The sequence below is a fragment of the Primulina tabacum genome, chromosome 9 (assembly GCF_025594145.1).
Source record: "Primulina tabacum isolate GXHZ01 chromosome 9, ASM2559414v2, whole genome shotgun sequence".
NCBI lineage: Eukaryota > Viridiplantae > Streptophyta > Magnoliopsida > Lamiales > Gesneriaceae > Primulina > Primulina tabacum.
Window position 1 is genome coordinate 32,332,813 of NC_134558.1, and position 22,877 is coordinate 32,355,689.

General features: G+C 34.4%; 1 pseudogene; it reads left to right on the forward strand.

Moving 5' to 3' along the window:
• The first annotated feature begins 1,515 nt into the window (after positions 1-1,515).
• Positions 1,516-13,684, forward strand: LOC142504405 (uncharacterized; annotated as a pseudogene).
• The last annotated feature ends 9,193 nt before the right edge of the window (positions 13,685-22,877 follow it).

Sequence of the window (22,877 nt, forward strand, 5' to 3'; positions counted from 1 at the left end):
TGTTACTTAATAATGAAAATAAGTAAGCATGTAAATGATAATTATGTCCTTTCCCAGTTGAAAAAGAAGCTATTAACAGAAAATTTGAATTCGTTTTCATTATATATTTCTATTTTAAGGTTTTTTTTTTCTTATTATCGTTTGAAAAATAAAATCATGTACACTACTGATGAATTCTATATATATTGGACATTAAAAGGTTACTAAATTTGAATTAGAATAAAATATAATTACTTAAGTATAATAATATTTTCCAATTCAATTGATTATTATTAAAAGGCTATCAATACATTAGATTTATATTGTGCTTAACTTTTTCAAATTTTTCCTCTTTTTTTGTTAATTAAAAACAATAAAAAAACTAATGAAAAAATTGATTGATTTTCTACATATTTCTTTCTCATTTTATCAACTGTACAACATATTAATTAATGGAATAAATGTGAAATTACCACGTATGTTACCTGATAATGAAAATAAGTAAACATGTGAAGGGTAATAATGTCCGTTCACAATGAGAAAACTTTTAATACTATCCACACTTTTATAGGTATATAGATATATAGATTTTGTTCTATATTTTCTTATACGGTTTGTGAGATCCCCATAAATAACAATCCCGTAATCACATTTCTTGTCATAAAGCAATCCTCTTGAAGATTGTGAATGAAAAATTTTTGGTCAGTGTCGTATACTCCTGCAAATCATTAAAAAGGCTAAAAAATCTGAAAATTTGAGAATCAAAATTTATAATTTAATCACATTTTGTTAAAACACAATCTTACTAAATGGGAGTCAAGAGGTCTTGTTCTCACATTAAATGGCTTGTTTCCGCTCATCGCTCTTGGCGGTGTAGGAGAAAGAAACGCTGTATGATATTTTTTTTTTAAAAAAAAAGTACTTGTTTTTTCCAAGTAATGTATCATTTGGAAATTTGGACTTTTTAGAACTTAAATAAAAATCATAGTTTCGTTAACTTTCACGAAGACGATAATCTTGTTAATGAATTGATCAAAATTAAATGTTTCTAAAAATTCAATAGTTAAAATTCGGACACAGATCAATTGATAATATCGACTCTTAATACTTTGCTTTTTATAGTTATCTTGATACCAAATATGTATAATTCAGATATTATTATTATTATTGTTACTTCTATAGCTGTCATTTCTACTATTTCAAAACTCGAACATGGTTTTAAATTTAAAGATACATATTATCTTTATATATTTGGAGCTTTCAAAACTGAGGATTTTTTTTGGGATAGAGGGACTTGAACCCTCACAATTTTTAAAACAACTTGTTAGAAATACAAGACAGCCAATTCGAAATGTCACGAAATCTCCTGCGCAGCGTCGAGGAACATGTACTTTTTCTTCGACCATCTTAATTTTTTTTTCTAAATATTTCTAAAAAAAATTATTAGTTTTTTTTATTCCCATTTCAATTTCAATTTCAATTTCTCTATCAAAATTATAATATTTCTAATCATTTCACATTTCACTTAATTTTTAATATCAATTTCTAAAGTTTTGAACTTTTTGTTTTAAAGATTATAAATAATATTTGAAATTATTTCTACCATGCGACGAGTGACTGTTGCATGAAGCAGTAGTTACTGCCATAAACTCCAAGGTTTCCATAAATATCTACAAGTCAATTTATTATTATTATTATTCTTTTATTTTTTGTATTTTGTTTCCATAAAAATTTGTTGTTTTTCTCGAAAAAGTGGTAAATATATTCATATTTACTTGTTGAAAATCAGTTGAATGTATGTGTCAGATAACTCCTCTGCATGCCCACCTGTGTTTCGTTGCACCGCTTTCTCTATATTTGGAAACACACACATTACACATACCTTTACAAGAAATCGGTCAAGCATTGGATTCGATCGCAGGGAATGTATTTGAAGATTAGAAAGGTATGAAGATCGCTCTTTGTTGATGATACTCTCTGTGTTTCTTGAAATTTGAACGAAAATTGGAAGCAGTGATCATTTTTTTGGGTTCAATTTCATTTCCTGTTTCCATTAAGGTATTTTTACATGAATTTTCTTGATATTACATTGTCATTTGAAGGACTAAGGTGAAAAGGGAAATTAATTATGGTGGTTATGAGTTTGTTTGGATATTCATTTCGGGATTATTTGTGTTCTATAAATACAAGGATCAGGATAGGATTTAAGAGAGTTGTGTTGCAGTACACAGACTGAAGTCTAATGGATTTGGTCGAGGATGCTGACATTATCAGGTTCATCATGAATTTGAGTAGGACAGTGAAAATTAATAGTGTGAAATAGCAAATTTCTTGTCATAATTAGAATATGAAAAAGGAGGCAAAAGAAAATGGTGATGCGCAAGAAGACTGGTCGACGCCAGCATCCCCCATCGTCGTGTTGCAGAAACTATCCGAGGAGGCAGTTAGAAGGGCCGGTGAAGCATTCCATGGTGCATATTCAGGCAGTCCAATCTTCAAAACTCCTCCACAATTGGATCCGGCGCCAAGGCATAGGCATGCCCGTAGTGAAGTAGTGGCTTCGTTTCATAGTCGTAGCGGTAGCACTAGCAGTTTTCAGAAATGGAAGTGTCAAATGCAAAAGGCTTTGCATTGGAATAGTATTAGTTTTCGTGAAGGCAACCAGTTTCCTTCTTTCGATCCTGAGATTCTTGCTAACCAGAAAAGACAGTGGTATCAGCTTCACTCTGAAACATTGGTATGCAGCCTTATAAGTTATAACATTAACAGCGAAAAGCTAAACTATTTTATTCATTATTGCCAGGGTTATAGATCTAAGTTCATTTTCGAAAGTCAATGTTTAATTTTGTTACTTATATGTCTTGATAGATATTGTGATGTCATTAATCGACCTGATTTTATTGTATACATGTAAAATATTTCCTCATGGATTTTTAAGAACTTTTTTAAAGTTCAGCTCCATTATTTCCTGCATGTTTATTGGAACCTTTCTGTGGTTTTTGCCTTGAGCATATATCACAAACTCAGAACTATTTTATTTCCAGCAATCAGTAGCCACAACTTCAAAATTAACAAATGTCATGATTTTGATTTTTCCATTTTCTCATTGTTATCTCTTAGTTACACTAATGCTCTTCCATATGGCCCATACATTTAATTTTTCTCTGTGATTGACTGGTTAACTGCTTGTGAAGATTGAGATTCTTTATGATTCTTATAATTTTATGAGATGAGAGTGAATGTAGGACCATGAAAAATATAAGGAGCCCATGTCGCTTTTTGAACACTTTATTGTTGCGGGGATTCATCCAGATGCCAATCTTGAGGTTGTTGAGGATGCGTTCATCAAGAGGAAGAAATGGGAAATGGTGAGAGCTGAAATGTTGGACTTTAAAATGCAGCCATATCAGCAGCCCGCATTTCCAACATTGGAACCTCGGGTTTGTTGTTTATTATTTTTAGTTTTGACATAACATTTGCCTAGCAATCTAGTGCATGCACATGCTCTCTTTGACAGCATTTACTCTGAAAACTCTTCTAGCAGTTCATACATAATGATTTCCTCAAAGAATAAGCTTATTCTCTCTAAACTGCTGTGTTGTCAGAACTTAGTCCTTGTTTAAGGTAGATGCATGTTTTTATCTTAACTTACATATAGATATAACTGGTTCAAGTGAAGATGGCGGCCATTATGCTTGAAACTATTATTATTTTTTCATTTCCCTACTATTCAATCTGTTTAACATGTGCAAAGGCAACTCGATTAGTGTTTTTGATTCTTATATTTTTGTTTACAATCAATAGGTGCTTTTTAAGTATCCTCCTGGAAAAAAATTGACTTTGCGATTGAAAGATTTGGCTGCATTTTGCTTTCCTGAAGGTGTTAAGGTGCGTATGTGCCTTGTTGCACGACTCTTCTAAGAGTGCGAGCTATGAACGTGGCAACTTAGCATTTTGGTATCTACCTGTTGTCTGTCAGCTAGACGTTAGTAATTCTAAGCAAAAACGTAGGCAGCACGTGCACATGCTTGTTTTATTTGTTAGTGGCACGCTGCAGTCCTTTATACAAGTTCATAAAGTTCTTGCATGGGCTATAGTATATACTGCATGATCTTTCATCTTTCTTTCTTTATTTATTTTTTCTGTCAGGATGTTCTGTTTCAACAGTTGTTCAATAATCTAGATTGGGTAGGATTTTCATTTCTAAATTGTAGATTTCTCCAAATGAAACTGAAACTCACGATTTATGGAGGGGCATTCTATAGCTCTCTTCAAGTCGGACATATGTGATATCCATGGATTAACTTGAGAGGAAGAGTTATATACAACTTGCATAATATTTTATATTTTTAAATTTCCTTTTTAGATAGAATTTAATATACTTGAACAAGGATATTAGTAATTTGACTGTTTCTGATTGATTGACTCATTATCTAGTTGAATTTCCTCTAGTAGATAATATATGCTCTGTCTCCATTCAGCGAAATAATAAATTTATATTGTTTAAAGCTGGTGTAAAATACACATATTCATTGCCAAAAAATCTATGAATATCTGAAGATTCTATATTTTAAATTCAGGCACAAGTATTGGAGAAAACACCTTCGCTGAGTGAGTTGAATGAGCTTGTCTATGGACAGGTATGTGTGAAGTCATACACATCATTTCAATTTTTTTTCTTCACACCATGAATATCTGGCACGTGAAATACTTTTTTTGTTGTGTTTCCATGACATGGACCATATAGGTATTTGAACGAGAATTTCAAATTTATTATGGCAGAAAGAGCTTTAAAAACACAACTGCTCATTCTTCGTTCTGACTAATCTGCTTTCATCCCAGATATGACTTTTTGTTGTCCTTTACTTCAGGAACATTTGTTCAGAGATGATTTATCATTTATATTTTCTCTCAAGGCAAGTTCCATACAATTTCAACTCAACAATTGGTTATCTTGAGCAATCCTTGCTCATGTAGTTAATGTAGCTGAATGTTCTTATTTAGAATGCATTCTATGGCTTGATTCTCGTCTTATAGTTGTTTGATTTTCATCTCTTAAGTGATGCAAATGCTGGGAAGTGCTTCGGGGATATTATACATTATGTCAGTCCATGCTTCATAGATTTTAAGTGATTTTGGGATCCTTGCATCTTTATCTTCAAATGCACTACAGTTTTCTTATGGATAGACTGGATGTTGTATGCTTCTTTCTCTCTTGGGAATCAGTTTTGGTTATATTTGTCTACAGAATTTGCTGTTCCTTTAAACTGGAAACTGTTTTGTGCCAATCTGCTCTTTGTGCCTCTGAACAGGTGGCAGATAATGCAACACTTTATGGCGTTTGCTAGCATGTAAAAGAGTTTGTTCAGAAACCACATGCCATCTCAGGGTTTTCATCAGGCCCATCTCATTCTGGCTGCAATAGGTTTTTGGTTGTTATTGTTTTTTAACAAGAGTACCATTCTTTGAGTTACATTTTGAGATCTTAAGCAGGTCAGTATCAATTTTATTTTTCTTCTTTCTTTGGCATTTTAGGTGAAGAATTGTATACTTAATTCAACGTGTTTCATTTGCTTGGATGCAGCATTATTTCGCAAGAACGTCTGAACCGAATAACTCAGTTTGTCAGTGAAATATCGTTTGCCGATAATGTCCCTACCCAGTCTGTGTCAAAAGTTCAAACAAATGGAAATGCTGATTCTCCTTATGAAGAAAGAGACACTGACTGGATGGCTTCAGCAATTCCAGTCAATAGTGCAATAGCTGTCACCGCCGCTGCCGCAGTAATTATATCAGAAGAGAATGCACCATCGTCAAGCGGGGAACTCAATTTTCCTACTGCAAATGACTCGTTGGATAACAGTCAATTTAGGAGATTAGATAAGGATGATAGAATAAATATGCATTATTTTTATAAATGTTCATCTAAGGCAGAAAATCAGTCCAATGATATCAAACAGATGCGCAGGACACATTTTAATGGTCGTACTCCAGATGGTCACCCCAATGCCTTCCCGAAGACCCAGTCATTGCATCATTGTTCAAGTTTTGAGGCCTTATTTAGGTGGCAAAATAGTTAGTTTCTCTGGTTGGTTTTCAATACACTTGTGCTGACCAAAAATGATTGAGTCCGTGTTAGAGTAGATACCCTGCAAGCCAATTGTTGGCTAGGGATTTTATTGACTCAGTTGTAATAAACAATCTTTATTTTAATATAATTCATTATTTCATGGTTTGTTATTTCTTTATCTGTATACCTATGTTATCAAACATAGATAAAGACATTGATTATACTTTAATACAAATGAATCGTAATTCGATGCTGAAACTCGTTTGTAAACACTGTATGATCTAAATTTGTTCCTAGTCGATTCAGCCGCCTAAAACATGGATAAAGGTCGCTTGAGCTCGAGACTAACATCTGTGATGTTGTGTACTGCGTTTCTTGGTAAGGGCATAGAGATATCCAAACATGCAGATGGGTAGTCATATGATGATTATACCGAACAGCCCTCCCTCGGACTTTTCAATTTGTTATCATTCATCGAGAGGATAAGTCCGTGGTTATGATTGTACACCATTAGTCCTTACGACCGGAACAACACTGAGGCTCTATATGCTAGGGTTGTGCTTTGACTTCGTTTACCGACTCCAGGAGAGTCATCAGGTGACGAGGTTGGGTACAGTTGCGACACATATAGGAGCCAGTGCATTATAGTCGGGGATTCACCGCTCACCTACGGGTGTGGATATCCTATGTGATCTGATGAAATAATAGTGCGTGGAATCTCTGGCCAGAGTACGAGATGTACATTAGAGAAGGAGTTCTCCAATGGTACATGCGATGCCACTATTTATAGTTATCACATAGTTATCGAATTATTATACAACCCTCGATGAATCAATGGTTGCAGATTCGATCGGGATATATGAGATGAAGGGACAGTACTGTACGTTAATCATAATCGACTGGTTCTTGCAGGCACTATCAGTGATACCTAGGGGATCATGGGGCGATGCTACTAGACGCTCTTACCATGATCCGATGAGTTTAATCAGAAATATAATTTCTGACATTCTCATGATCAATTGTTGATACATAGAATGAGGCAAATAAGGGTAAGCCCGCATAAAGGATTATGTCCTAAATCACAAGGAGTTGTGAACTCGCGGCTAGCTGTATCCCTGAACCATTGAGAGTCACACAAGTACTGGATCATTTGTTCCGTTGAGAGAATAAGTTCAAAAGTTGAATTTATATTATATAGTAAATTCAAGGAGTTGAATTTATGATAATTAAATTTTGAGAGAATAAATTCAAGGAGTTGAATTTATAAAATTTGAGAATTTAATTTATTAAACTCAAAAGTTGGGTTTATTAAATATTAAATTTTGGAGGTGATAAATTCAAGGAGTTGAATTTATAATTTAAATATTAAATTCAAATGTTGAATTTATAATGAATTTAATTTGTTAAGCTCAAAAGTTGAGTTTATTAAATATTAAATTAAATATAGTGGGAATATGTTTAATGAGCTTGTATGAGTACAAGTCCAACATATTAAATAATTAAAGTTATTAATGGACTTTGATTAATTAATTAAACTAGTTGGATTAGCCCAATTAATTAATCAAGCTCATTAACGTTAATTACTGAAATTTAGTTCAAGGCTATTGTTTTTAAGGAAACAAAAAGACCTAGCCTCCACCATTCCCAATAGTGATACACGAGAATCACACCAAAAATTCCTCAAAATATTTTTGGCCATTTTTCAAGAAAAAGAGATTTGAGTCTCTCTCAAATTTTTAATCTCAACGTAAAAACTTCTTTCAAATATTCTAGTGCTATTTGAAAGAGGAACAAATTTTCTAGTCGTGGACTTGATAGAAGGAGACTCGAGAGTCTTGTGAAATTTTCACCGAAGGTATAAATTCTAACATCCCATGTATATTTGATTTTGAAAATCATACGAGCGCCCAATCATATATATTTTGATTGCCAAAATATATTTAAAATAAAATTTTAAACTTCCGCTGCGTTTGGGCGCGTAGAAACCGAGATCCAATTCATTTGTTGTATTAGGACTTATTCTTGCGTTATTTGCTTTTTAATGTTAGTATTTGTTTTTCATGAATATGTAATTTCTTTTGGCAGTTCAGATAGAAGTATGGCTTCAGAAATGGATGATGATGAGACCATTTCTAACCCAAGCGACGATCTCAGCGATGATACAGTAATGGAGTGGGCAAGGGTGAAATTAGCTGCTGCCGAGGAAGCTGCTACACTCTCTTTATGGACTACTGCTACCATATGTCGTGTTCTTTCCCTTGAAAGTGTAATGTTATTCTACCTTTATATTCTTGTTTTCTCTGTGCTCCTCTGTTTAATGTTATCATTAATGCTCTTTTATACACTTTGAGAGTATTATTTACACCTTTAAAAATGCTTCAAGAAATTGCACAGCTCTACCTGAACTACAAAAGAAGTTGTATCGCGTTCATTCGATTATAGCTGCCAATTTTCTATGATGCTGGTATTGTTTCTTTTAGTATCATTTGGATTCTTATGTTTTAACCATTTGGATACTTGTTCACGTTTCTTTCTGTTCCACTCCTTTCTAAGCACTCCAGAGGGAATATCTTGGATAGTTTTTTCCCATTTTCTCCCACATTCCTTGTTTTTTGTGAGTTGAGCTTTCAGTATTACTCAAAGAAACACAGCGTATTCATAGAGGCAATCCCAATAATTAAAAGAAAATTCTGCATCGAAAACAAAGTTGAAATTAGAGGAGAAGAAATCGCCAGTTAAAGTCACTTTTGTCAAAGAAAGTTTAGCAATACCTTTCGTTGATATTATCTCGTTAAGAACTTCAAACTTTCATGATTTCAAGTGAGGACTTTTTGCTAGGAAGTCTTCTCAAACTATTCCTCACCTCTTGTACCATGATTCATACTAGGGGTGCAATTAAGTTGAGTCGAGCTCGAGTATCATACTACTCGAGCTCGACTCGAAAAAAATTTAAAATACTCAAACTCGACTCGAGTATTAATTTTCAAGCTCGAACTCGAACTCGAGCTCGAGTTCAACTCAATAACGTATCGAGTTACTGGAGCTCGAGTTTGAAAAACTCGATTTCGATTTTATTTTAATTTTAAATAAATAATTAATAAATACATATATATGTATATAAATAAGTATATAATTATATATATGTGTGTAATCGAGTAGCTCGCAAGCTACTCGAACTCAACTCGAGTTCTAACAAACTGAGCTCAACCGAGCTTGAGTCGACTCGTTTGCACCCCTACATCATACAATTTTCTTTTCTGTAACTAATGGCTAAAAGGTTTACTCATGCTGATTAAGGCATTTAAATTCCACGCGGTTTGTAGGATTTAATGAATTTTTTAAATTTCCAGATTTTGGCTTTCGTCACTGGTGTCCTCTTGGAAAAACAAGTGGTTGTCTTGTGCCCAAATTTGGTAATTTTATCAAAAAATGGTAGTTAAGGTAAAGATTTCTGATTCTGAAGGCATTTATTATGTAATATTTCTCAACAGGGAGTTTTGTCAGCTCTAGTGTTGTCTATTATTCCCATAATCCAACCATTCGAATGGCAGAGTTTATTTCTTCCGGTAAGTTTAGCAACATTATACGTATCATATTGTCATTCGGTGTTGAAAAATATGCATATGTCGGAACTTTCTTTAATTGTCAAGTTGTTAAGATGAAAGGCAAAATTATCTTTTTGTATATTAATTTTTTCAATTTTGGGTTTGGTCTCGAGCTTTCAAATTTTTTTTTTGATACATTAACTTTTAAATTTCGGTTTATTTTGGTTCAATTATTGATGTGGAATATGACAAGTCAGCAATTTCGATTTCACATCGGTATTTTTCGATGATACGTCAGTATTTTCCGGTGTCACGTCAGTATTTTTTAATGTCACGTCAATAATTGGATAAAAATAGCCAAAATTAAAAGTCAGTGTACAAAAACCAAACTTTGCAAAATTAATTGACCAAAACCTAAAATTTAAGAAGTCGGTGGGCCAAAAAAGCTATTTTCCCTCGTTTTTATTATGATGTTTCTTGGAATTGTCTTGTTTTTAACCTCGTTTTTTACCACTGGTAGATAGCCATGATTATAGAATTTCATGGGTTAGCGTTGTCCTTGTTCAGTTAAGCTGCTTCTTACTGTAGTACATTTCTACGTTTTTTTATTTAATTTTTTTTTTTTTTTTTTTTTTTTTTTGCAGATTCTTCCTGGAAAAATGCTAGATTTTCTTGATGCATGCACCTGTTCCTTTCATTGTGAGTTTGTCTTTCATTAAATTTTGTGTCATGTTGTTGATTGTGATTCGTCTACTTTATTTCCAATCACTCTTGTACTCGTTATACAAAACCGTGAATGCTTGTGTATGTATGTGTTTGGTGCGTATATATTCTCCCGATGATGTTTGTTTGTGCATGTGCCATTCCAATCCATTACATGGATTGTGTCTTTCTCAATCAAGAATTAAACTATTTTGAGCAGTTCGATATTTCAGTTTATGGTTTTCAAATATCAGAAGTTTGTTTCTTCAAGTTGTGATGATTGTTGAAGTTTTGCACTTGCTATCTTTTGTTTTCTAGATGTCTGTTGTCCATGAATCTACCATAAATGGAAGTATTTTTATTAAGTGAGCTGAAATATTCTCTGCATCGTGCACCTGGTTCTCCCAATAATTGTGTAGGTTGGCATACAACATAAAATAGGCGACCTGAAGAAGGAAACTTCCAATCTGATGCGTGTTAATGTGATAAAAAAAACCAGGTTTGTCCGATTTTTTTTGGTTTTTTCCGGTGTTTGATCATATAATTGTCATTTTCTAGTTCTTTTTATTGATCAGAGCACTGGTGATGAACGGTCATAAAATTTTATAGGAATTCATATGTGATGTGCTCTCTCTGTATAACTTTTTGATTCTTTTATCTCGGTTCATACAACTTTGTTTTCTATGGTAGGTGAAAACATGTTATCTGCCACCACTACCAAGACGCAAAGAACTCATTTCCGAACTTGGGCCAATTCACTCTTTATTATCTCGGCAAAACCCCATCTCCCGAAAACATCAAGTATATAAATGTAATGAAGCGTAGGTATTGTTCATAGCAACTTGCTTGATCAATATTTCTTTGCATACGAAAAGTTATTGTTAATGTGTTGCACAATAAGATCTTCTATGGAATAGTTTTTGCAATGGGAGAATGGATGGTTTGTAGTTGATGGCAGAATCCATTCTGTATAATCCTTGGGCGTGACAAATCTTTGAGTTCCTATCTTTCTACTTATTTTTTCTTGTTCCTTGCTTTTCTGCTAACTCGGTTCTTGATTATTGTTTCGGTACTCGATTACTGAATGAATTGTTATACTTTTCCTCCTCTTGACATATCAATATGTATGTCTTTTGAACTTGCAGGCCAATGCTGCTGCACAATTTTTACTTGTTATGAGGCAGTACATGGAGTCACTCTGTGCAGATTTTAGGTCCCACACAATCACGAGCGTGCAATCCATCGATGACAGGGTTTGATTTCTTGCTTGCATTTTTATCTAGGAACGCAGACTTTAGATAGTCAGAACACTTTATCTGATACATCACAATTTCAGGTTTCCATACTTCCTGAAGGATAGTTTTATCGATTCCTTTCCTGTTAAGGACCAGTCTTTCATTGAGGTATAATATGTGCCATTTACCTATGTTGCCTTCTCTTTTCAATGTTCTTAATTTAGCTGCATCCGTTCGATAAAACACAGCCAACAGATTACGTTTAGGCCGAATTTCTACATAAATACATAGACCAAAAAACTATGCATATATGTTATTTCGTGGGCAAATGCCCTGAAAATATACCTTTTGATACAGGCCAGTAATAATGTTAGACCACTTCCTTTGCCATAGCCTAATACATTTGACATTGAAATTTTTTTACTGGTGAATACATAACACTTTTATTGGTGAGATATACATATACAGTTTTCTTTTTGCCTTCTGCAGTTATTCGTGGAAACACAACTATTCACCGTTCTCTCCGATTCTCGTCTCATACACAACACTTTTATTGGTGAGATAAACATATACAGTTTTCTTTTTGCCTTATGCAGTTATTTGTGGAAACACAACTATTCACCGTTCTCTCCGATTCTCGTCTCTCAAGCTTCGAGAACGAATACCCCCGTTGAGGTCCTTGTTAGTTCAGAAGCAAACTAAACTCCGGAAATGAGATTCTCCCCTTGAATCCACTGGGGGACTGGGAACGTGTTCCGAATGCAGACGAGGAAGTTTACTGCTTACACAGCTATGTACATAATTTTATGTATGCTATAATTATCCCAGTCTTGTGATCTTGTGGGTCGATACTACTTATTAATTCATTGCAAGTATGGAAGATAATGTTGTCTGTCAGCCAGTTTACCTTCTTTCTTTCTATGTCGTGAAGCATTCGATCGCGATTATGTTTGGCGAATGGTGACAGCAAACCGTTGAATGTCATCTATCAAAAACATGACAACATTGAAATTGCATATGATTGTGTAACATCAGTAAACGAATTATCAGTCTACCACAAAATATTATTTGTTCGTTTGATACTTTGAATTACTGATTGTGGGCCAATTTCCCAAATTAATGTCGTGTGCTTACTTGAGGAATGCCTTGTTTTTAGGGATAAAAATTAAATACAAAAGACAAATTAAACCTGACGAGAAATTCAGGTTACAATTTGAGTTGTAGGTCCGAGCTTGTGGACTAAGACAGTATGTTAGAAATCATTTTTGATGATGTAAATAAAAATGTTTTGTGTTGATCATGAGTTGGTGTGTACTTCAATGAAATTCTTTGTTTCATTTTTACGTAGTATTTCTCGCTACACGGATGTATATGGAAGTTATAATTTCATTTACACAGCTCCCGTGAGATTATCTCGTATGTTAGTTTTGTAAGGCAGATCTTCGTCTCATGAAAAAAATATTATTATGTATGCTAAAATTATTATTTTAGCATTGTAATTAACGGGCTTAGAATGGTACAAGGGCCTGACATGGGGCGAACGTAAAGCCCGAAGACAAACAAAAAGTTCCCCACCAAACTTCCTCATTCCTTTGAATGTACTTTGAACTTCAAATGAAGAAATCACTTTCATTATATACACATTGAACATCACATTGTCAGCATATGAAGAAACCGTTTGCCTCAAATTTTATACTGTATATCTGGGCTTGATGTATGTATGTATTGTTAAAGTACGTGTCCTATTAGCCAACTTGTAGGTAGAATTTTATTGGCTCTTATGTAAAAACAATATTTATTTTAATAATATTTTATGATTTTATTCGATTATGACATTTACTTTAATAGTATAAATATACAAGCTGCATAGATAAAGTTTTTAAATATATAATAGGTACCACGAGGTCCGTCTCTCAATGTAAGGTCATGAAACTCATTAGAAAGCGTAGTGTATATTCTAAATTAGTTCATAATCGATTCAGCTGCCTAAAATAAAGATAAAGATCGCTCGAGCTTGAAACTAACATATCTAATGTAAACGTCATGTTTAATTGGTAAGGACATAGAGATGCCCATTCATACAGATGAATGATCATTTGATGATGTACTGAACAATTATCCATTGGACTTTCCAATAGATTATCACTTATCAAGTGAAAAATTCAGTGGTTATAGTTGAAAGCCATTAGTCATTTGATCCGAAACAACGTGAGACCTTATTAAAAAAAGTTAGTAACATTGTCTAACTGAAACTATTTCAGAATTATAATTTAACATATCATTTTATTGACAAATTTCACTAAAAAACTTTGACAATTACAACATTTTGAAATTACACACTTCAGCATGAATTATAATACTGTCTAACTGAGATTCTTATTATATCACAAACTTAAACAAATGAGCAGTAAGATTTCATACTCTCAGTTACTAGGATTTCGCAAGAAATTCTAGGCACAAAAAATGATCTTCAATTATCAGAAATGAACAATTTAATGTGTACTTACTATGATCAGCTGGGCTCTTGAAAATTTCTTCTAACTTCGAAGAATTGTTTTAGATAGGTAGAAATAATCGAGTGAATAATCGAGATTTTTTTAGTATACCATGTCTGTATAACGATCTTTTTTTTAATCTATCAATCTGTTACAAATAAAGACACTGTTGTATCATGTCATCGTCTTTTATGACTTAGAATATATGTTCGGCAGTACGCATAGACTCTGACATTCAATGAACTAAAAAAGTTGTTATGCGAGATCTTATCCATTCATCAGCTGGGCTTTATTCTTTGAAAATTATCAGCAGATATTCAGGTAATGTTTGATTTAGACTAATTGATCTACAGGGGCAAACGGCTCCATCAGATGTCATTTGATCATCTTGGCTTCTTTTAAACGACTTTTTTGTATTAACTTGCCTACTATCAGTGACTTTTTTTCTTCAAATAGTAAACTAACAGTTTTGTTTAGACAGTCGATAGGACTCTGATTAACAGTTTAGGTTATGAAACACATAAACATGAATAATCAGTTTCCTTCTTAAATTCAGTTTCGCTAAGCTCTGACATTATTAAATGTGGCGCCCCAAACCTCGCCACTGTAATCATGCAACATGTGACGTCATATGCATAAATTTTTTTTTCTTTTCGACGACGTAATAATATAATGCATATACGACAAAATAGTGCAATCACCACACTATCTACGTCAGTGTAGCAGAACAGTATAATAAATACACACATACAACTCAAATAAGACAATAAGCTATACTGTCTCTATCTACTATCAATTACAAGACTGTTTGACTAGACACACCTAGTCCTTCACCACTATCCTGTCTCACGCATAGTCCTGTAACATGTCCAACAGAAACAGCCCTCAAAGGGTGAGCATATACAACAATCATCATCGTAATACATAACAGTTATATTAACAACATAAAATATAACTGAAATCATAATAGAAATACCTCATTTGCCGTTTCTGGACAATCAGCCAACAACAACCTCAACAACATCACAATGCAACAACATCGATGATACGTCGCACCCCAACACCGGCGACAGCAATATCGTCGAACGAACAACAATATCCACGATACGTCGCACCCCAACACCGGCGACAGCAATATCGTCGAACGAATAACAACATCAACGATACGTCGCACCCCAACACCGGCGACAGCAATATCATTGAACGAACAACATCAACATGACAACATCAACGAGACGTCTCCCAACCACGATAACCAACAACATCAACAATAATAAACAACAAATATAATACCAAATCACCCAATTCCGGTGATTTATCATTGTTCAACGCAATAATATTCATGAATACTAAACAATAACAACATATACTCGTACGTCAACACGTACCTGATAATCGAGTATATATAAAATCTGGCTATTTCTTTGATCCCGATGCTTGTGATGTATCTAAATAATTCAACAACAATTATCAGATCATTGTCACCGTATCAACACAATCATAACAACCTCAATATATAACATCAAATAGCCCAACAACAATTAATTCAATAAAATATAAAACTCGATTATAAATTCTTATCGTTCAACAATTTAATATTCTGGTGTATTTAATTCACAATACTACCATCAAATACACCCTAATTAATTAACTTCAAATAATAGGCTATTTTACAACATCCGTCAAATTACGAAAACTTTATATCAACGTGTAGCCTACACTTCGTAGACTCCGAATATATAATCAGAATTAATAACAACTGACAAACAACTCTCCAATCTCAATCCAACGATTAAAAATCCCTAATTATAATAAATTGGGAATAATTCAAAATAACACCACTATAATCTTCTCTACTTCGTTAAAATCATACACTACTCAACAATCTTCAATTTCAGTATGATCTAACAATTTATCGGATTTATTCCAGAAATCGACGAATTTCAAACATCACCGAAAATATAAAATTTATACCTCAAATCGAAGACCTTGTGTCAACGATCCCAGAACTGAAGTCGGTTCGTCGATTGGATAAACCTGATAACTCGCAAGTTCGAAAAGAAATTCCAAAACTCTGTTTCTATTTCTCTTACCCCTCCACGGTAAATTTCGATTGTTGATAAATGAATTCTGAATGAAATCACCGACTGCACATTCAAATTTATCATTTTTCTTTTTTTTTAATTATATTATATTATATTATTTTAAAATATTTAACATTTTCAACGTCGATATATCGCTTTGGACCAGTCAAACGATCAAATTTTCCAAAACTCAAAACATGAAATTTCTATATCTTTGAGTTTTCTACGTTATATCCAAATTTCAAATCATTTGGACTTCATATGACCAGAATATGTCATATTTCATTCTTTAAAAATCATTAATTATTTAGTAATCTCATATTACTAAATCAACAACTTGTGATATTACTTCAGGCATTACATTAAATCACCAAAACGTAATTGTTTTGAAAATCAATTTTAAGTTTAATAGCATAAAATTGCAAAATTCTAGTTTTGGATTTCTCATTTTGTCATTTTGTTTTTGTATTTAGATCAATGAATCAAGATGTTCACGCTTTGGCTAGAGAAATTCTTTCCATGGCTAGTCTGTTACGAAGAATCACATCTCCTCCTACTTTAAATTTTTATGTCATTATTCAGAATTTAATTTTATATTATACGTCTTGGGTTTTTTTTTTAAAAAAAAAAACCTCAAACGTGTTGTCAAATCATTGAATAATAAGTGTATTTGTGACTTCAAAGGCCCAATTATAAGCCCATAAAATTAATATGTTGATTCTCTTGGCCCATAAATCAGTGAGCCCACGTTTGTTGCACGTGCCGCGTGTTCAATCGCATCACATTTGGTTCTATTATGAATCTTTTTTGCTCATAATTGCACAATTCAACGTGAAGCCATCTCAACAACTAAAATTAAATAAATAAATAAATAAGATCACTTGAAATTTGATTTTTGATCTCAATGGTACATTCAACTTGAATTTGTAGACAAATAATACAATTATAACAACATATCTTAAAACGTGCTTTACCATATAGCAACTTTAGTCCAAAAGTTGGATAATATAAATAGACTAACTAGGAGCTTTGTACTGGAACTTTTAGAAACATTTTTCACATAATAAATTTTGGTTTCATTCGTAGAAGCTGAGAGCTTCATTTCTCAATACGGTATCAGAGCAACTAACTACCGAGTTCTGAGATCTTCAGCTCGAGCTTCATTCTCTGGATTTTACAAATCAATCGAAGTGAATCGATTGTTCTTTCTCCTATTTTTTTCCAGATTCAACTCTCAATTTTTTCGTAATGGCTTCTACCTCTGCTTCACCATGGGGATCGAACACCCATTCAATTGATACATATGATCCTCTGTATGTGAATCCATCTGATACTCCTGGTCTTAATTTGATCAATGAGCAGCTCATCGGCACTGACAATTATGGAATCTAGAGCCGAGCGATGGTTATTGCCTTACGCGCCAAAAACAAATTAGCCTTCATTGATGGTAGCTGCTCTCGACCTGCACCTGGAGCCAATACTATTTTACAGTGGGAGCGGATGCAATGCTGATAGTATTATCCTGGTTAATGAACAGTGTATCAAAGGAAATATTTGGGGGCATTGTGTACTCCATTGATGCAGCCACTGTTTGGGAGGATCTACGAGAACGTTTAGACAAGGTGAATGGTTCCAGAATTTCTACATTACATCGGGAGATCGGACAATTAGTGCAAGGTAACAGCTCTATCTCTGTTTACTATTCGAAGCTTAGGCAGTTGTGGGATGAATTCGGGTCCTTAGTTGTCTTGCCAACATGCTCTTGTGAAGTGGCAAAGAAATATGTGGAATATATCCAACAACACAAACTACTCCAGTTTCTAGTAGGATTAAATGATAGCTATGTGTACATTCTAGTCAAGTTTTGATGATGAGTCCCCTTCCCACTGTAGCTCAAGCATTTGCTTTTGTTTCTCAAGAAGAATCCCACCGAAGTATATTAAGTCTCATACCATCTCAATCAGGAGTTCCTTCCTCTGGTTTTTTCTCTCTACAAGATAAGAGACGTGGTAATTTTCGATGTGAATATTGCAATATGCTTGGACATAATAAAGAGAATTGTTTTAAATTGGTTGGATATCCTCCTGGTCATAGACTATATAAAGGTCCAACTAGAAGAATAAATCAGAAAAACAATAAGGATTGGAATGACAAAGGAAAACCAATGGTGAGAGCAAATATTTCAGTGAATCCACAAGCCATGGTTGATCAAGTTGACACACCTTCTAGCATTGGAATTGGAAATTTCTTCACTCCAGCCCAATATGCAGCCATACTTAAGATGCTTGAGAAGGACCAGCCAACAGATGATTCAGGGATGGCTTCGGCTAACATGGCAGGTAACAGCTCCTCTTTTGGCTCTAAGTGGATAATTGATACAGGGGCCAACGTTCACATGGTTGGTCATCACACCATGTTGCGTAATTCTTTGCCATATGCTGATGCCACGGGATCCATTCAACTGCCAAATGGTCATACCACTAAAATCACTCATGTAGGACCAGTTGACATAACCAATACCATCACCCTCGACCATGTCTTTTTTGTTCCTGATTTCAAACATAATCTTTTATCCGTTTCCAAATTTACAAAACGCCATCACTGCTGTGTCACCTTTTATCCCAATTTTGTGTGTTTCAGGACCTCTCAAATGGGAAAATAATGGGGACTGGTAAAGAGGAGAATGGCTTATATCATCTAGACAACTCAAGCTTTCACTCCAAGGATATAGAGCATCATTTCTGTTCTTTGAATAATTCTGTACATTTGTATCTTTCTTTGTTTTCAGCTGTAAATAATCATGTTTGTCATGAAAATAATGAAATTCTTCGGCACCAAAGACTTGGCCACATTTCTATTTCTCGAATGAAGATGCTTTCCTTTTTGTCTCATGAATTCAATATGCCTCATTGTGGTATTTGTCCACAATCTAGGCACACTAGACTGCCCTTTCCTTCAAAGCGATCATTTGAGTCCAGCCATACCTTCCAGTTGCTTCACTTGGATGTATGGGGGCCATATAACACACCAACGTACAATGGAGAGCGTTATTTTCCCACAATAGTGGACGATTTTTCAAGAGCCACTTGGGTCTATCTCCTACACTCAAAGCTTGATGTGCTCCCTACTTTCAAAGTTTTTTTGCTTCTCATTCAAAATCAATTCTCTGCCACTGTCAAATTCATTCGGATTGACAATGGCACTGAATTTTTCCAGGCTGAATGCACTACCCTTCTCAATTCATTAGGCATTATTCACCAATCCTCTTGTCCTTACGCCCCACAGCAAAATGGCCTTGTGGAACGAAAGCACATGCATATTCTGGAAGTGGCTCGTGCTTTGAAACTTCAGGCTTCACTCCCACACAAATATTGGGGTGATTGTGTTCTCACAACAGTGTATCTCATTAACCGTATCCCTACTCCCCTTCTTGCAAATCAATTTCCTTATGAGGCATTATTTCATAGCACACCTTCCTATTATCATTTGCGGGTGCTAGGTTGTTTGTGCTATGCCTCGGTGTTGCCTCGTGGGGACAAGTTTGCTCCTCAAGCAACTGCATGCGTTTTCCTTGGCTACTCATCTACTCAAAAGGGTTATCGACTTCAAGATATTGCCACTCAAAAATTCTTTGTTTCTCGAGATGTTAAGTTCCATGAGTCTATTTTTCCATTTTCTCACACTCGTGCTCCTCCATCTATTTTTCCTTCTTTGCCAGCCTTGTCTCCTGATGAGGACCTTTCTCTTCCTTCTTCTTCCATTCCTACACATATTACTTCCCAAGATGCTTCCCTACCACCACCTATCCAAAGGTCATCCAGAGAGTCTCGTCCTCCCATTTGGACTCAAGACTTTATATGTTCCTCCTCACACCACATGCTTTTTTCTCCCCATTCCATCACACATTCTGTTAATTACTCAAATATATCTCCCTCCTATAGAGTTTTTATGTCCCACATTTCTTCCATCAAGGAACCACATACTTACAAAGAGGCAGTACTTGATTCCCGTTGGCAAGAGGCTATGGCCCAAGAATTAGAGGCATTGGATGCAAACCACACATGGGATCTTGTTCCGCTGCCTCCTGGTAAGCTTCCTATTGGCAACAAATGGGTTTATAAGGTTAAATATCATGCTGATGGACGTGTTGACCGTTTCAAAGCTCGCCTTGTTGCAAAGGGTTATACCCAACTCCATGGGATTGATTACCATGACACTTTTTCACCGGTGGCTAAGATTACTACTGTCCGTTGTTTGCTTAGTATTGTTGCCATTTGTAATTGGCCTCTTTATCAAATGAACGTTACAAATGCTTTTCTCCAAGGGGATCTCGACGAGGAAATTTACATGTCCTTGCCTGAGGGTCTTCGAAGTCTAAGGGGGGATTCTACTAGCCTTCGAAGTAAGGGAGCCTTCGAAGTGAGGGGGAGATAGTGTGCCGGCTAACAAAATCTTTATATGGTCTCAAGCAAGCTTCGAGACAATGGAACATGAAGTTTGCTCAACATACGAGGCATGCTGGTTTTAAACAATCATCACATGATCATTCCTTATTTGTGAAACAGGAACATAAATTCATAACCATTTTATTGGTCTATGTTGATGATATAGTTATAACTGGGAATCATGAGCCTTCAATTTCGAGTCTATAAGACTATTTGCATTCGAAAGTAAAGATAAAAAACTTGGGAACCTTAAAGTATTTTTTGGGAATTGAAGTCGCTCGGTCAAAGGATGGAATCTGTTTAAATCAAAGGAAATATGCCTTGGAACTCATCTCGGAAGTAGGGCTTGCTGGTGCTAAGGTCTTTAACACGCCTATGGAGCAAAATCTGAAGCTAACTACAAAAGAATATGATGACAACATTGGACAGAAGAGTTCTCTTGATCCATTGCTCGATGATTTTGGTTCTTACCGTAGATTGATTGGGAGGTTGATATATCTAACAGTCACACGTCCAGACATATGTTTTACAGTACAGTTGTTGAGTCAATTCATGCACAACCCTAAAACATCTCACATGGAAGCGGCTGTAAGAGTTTTGAGGTACTTGAAAGGTGCACCAGGACAGGGAATCCTACTTTCTTCCCAGAGTTCACTCTCCTTGACAGCATTTTGTGATTCTGATTGGGGCACATATCCTATGAGTAGAAGATCAGTGACTGGTTATTGTATCAAGTTGGGTGAATCTCTGATATCTTGGAAAACCAAGAAACAGTCCACGGTTTCAAGATCCTCGGCAGAGGCCGAGTACAGGACAATGGCAAACACAACTTGTGAAGTGGTTTGGATTGTTGAAATTTTAAGAGACATGGGAATGAAATTGAAGCTTCCAGTAAAGCTATATTGTGACAACGTGGCAGCGTTGCATATTGCGGCTAACCCATTGTATCACAAAAGAACAAAGCATATAGAAATCGATTGTCATCTAGTTCGAGAGAAGATTCGAGACAAGCTAATCGAGACGTCGTATATACCTACATATCAACAACCAGCGGACTTGTTTACAAAAGTGTTGAGCAAGAGCCAACATCAGTATCTGTCGTGCAAGCTTGGAATACTTGATCTATTCCATGCTTGAGGGGGAGTGTTAAAACGTGTTTTACCATATAGCAACTTTAGTCCAAAAGTTGGATAGTATAAATAGACTAGCTAGGAGCTTTGTACTGGAACTTTTAGATTTATTTTTCACATAATAAATTTTGGTTTCATTCGTAGAAGCTGAGAGCTTCATTTCTCAATATCATAAAATTTCGAATATAAAATACGACGATGGTGGAACGAGTTATCGAATACTCTTAAAATCTTAATACATTTAACTTCTAACTCAAAAATTGTAGGGAATAAAAAACAAAATAAAAGAAGATAATATAAGTTCAATCACAAAAATTCACGTAAAACAATCCACAAGTCAATTTCGTGAGACATATTTCTAAACTAATCCGACACTTTAATTATAAATCACGATAACTCGTATAATGAAAATAAATAATTGAAATCATATTACACCTTAAACTCAATCATGAAGTAAGGAAATAAAAAATATATATTTATATGTCTCTCTCTAATAATGGTGATGTATGGGAACTATTATTTTCACATGGCATTGTGATATACACCATTCACACATTTGTTTATGTGTTATTATTTCCACATGCATGCATGTGAAATATCACCCAAATAATTATTTTTATTTTGCATGTGAAATATCACCCAAATAATTATTTTTATTTTGCATGTGAAATTATTGAAATATATATATATTTTTTAAGAAATGTTACCTAACCAAGTTCCGATGTACATGATATCATGTCCTGCTGCTGTTTCGGTAAATACGGGGAAGTGTTATTTATTATCTATTTTCGACTAAATATATTTTATGTTTGAAAGTTTGTAGTATGAATTGATAAAATGAAAAGTATTATTTATTCAACTGATTGATTAATCTATTATGATAAATCATGGTATCTCATTAAAAAAAATACAATGTTGAAAATATTTTTATTTTAAAATAATATATTATTACTCGTTTTTTTCTCAACACACACAAAAATATATATAAACTACTGTTTTCAATACTGGACCGACCGGTTTGACAAGATATCAGTTATGGATCTGATCTGGTCAACTCTCAAAATCGTTTTATCGATAAAATCGATTAAGAACCAGTCGAACCGATATTGAACCGGTTCATATTTTTTTAATTTTTTTTATTTATTTATATGTGTAATTATATGGATTTTGAATTTTATTAAAACTATTATTT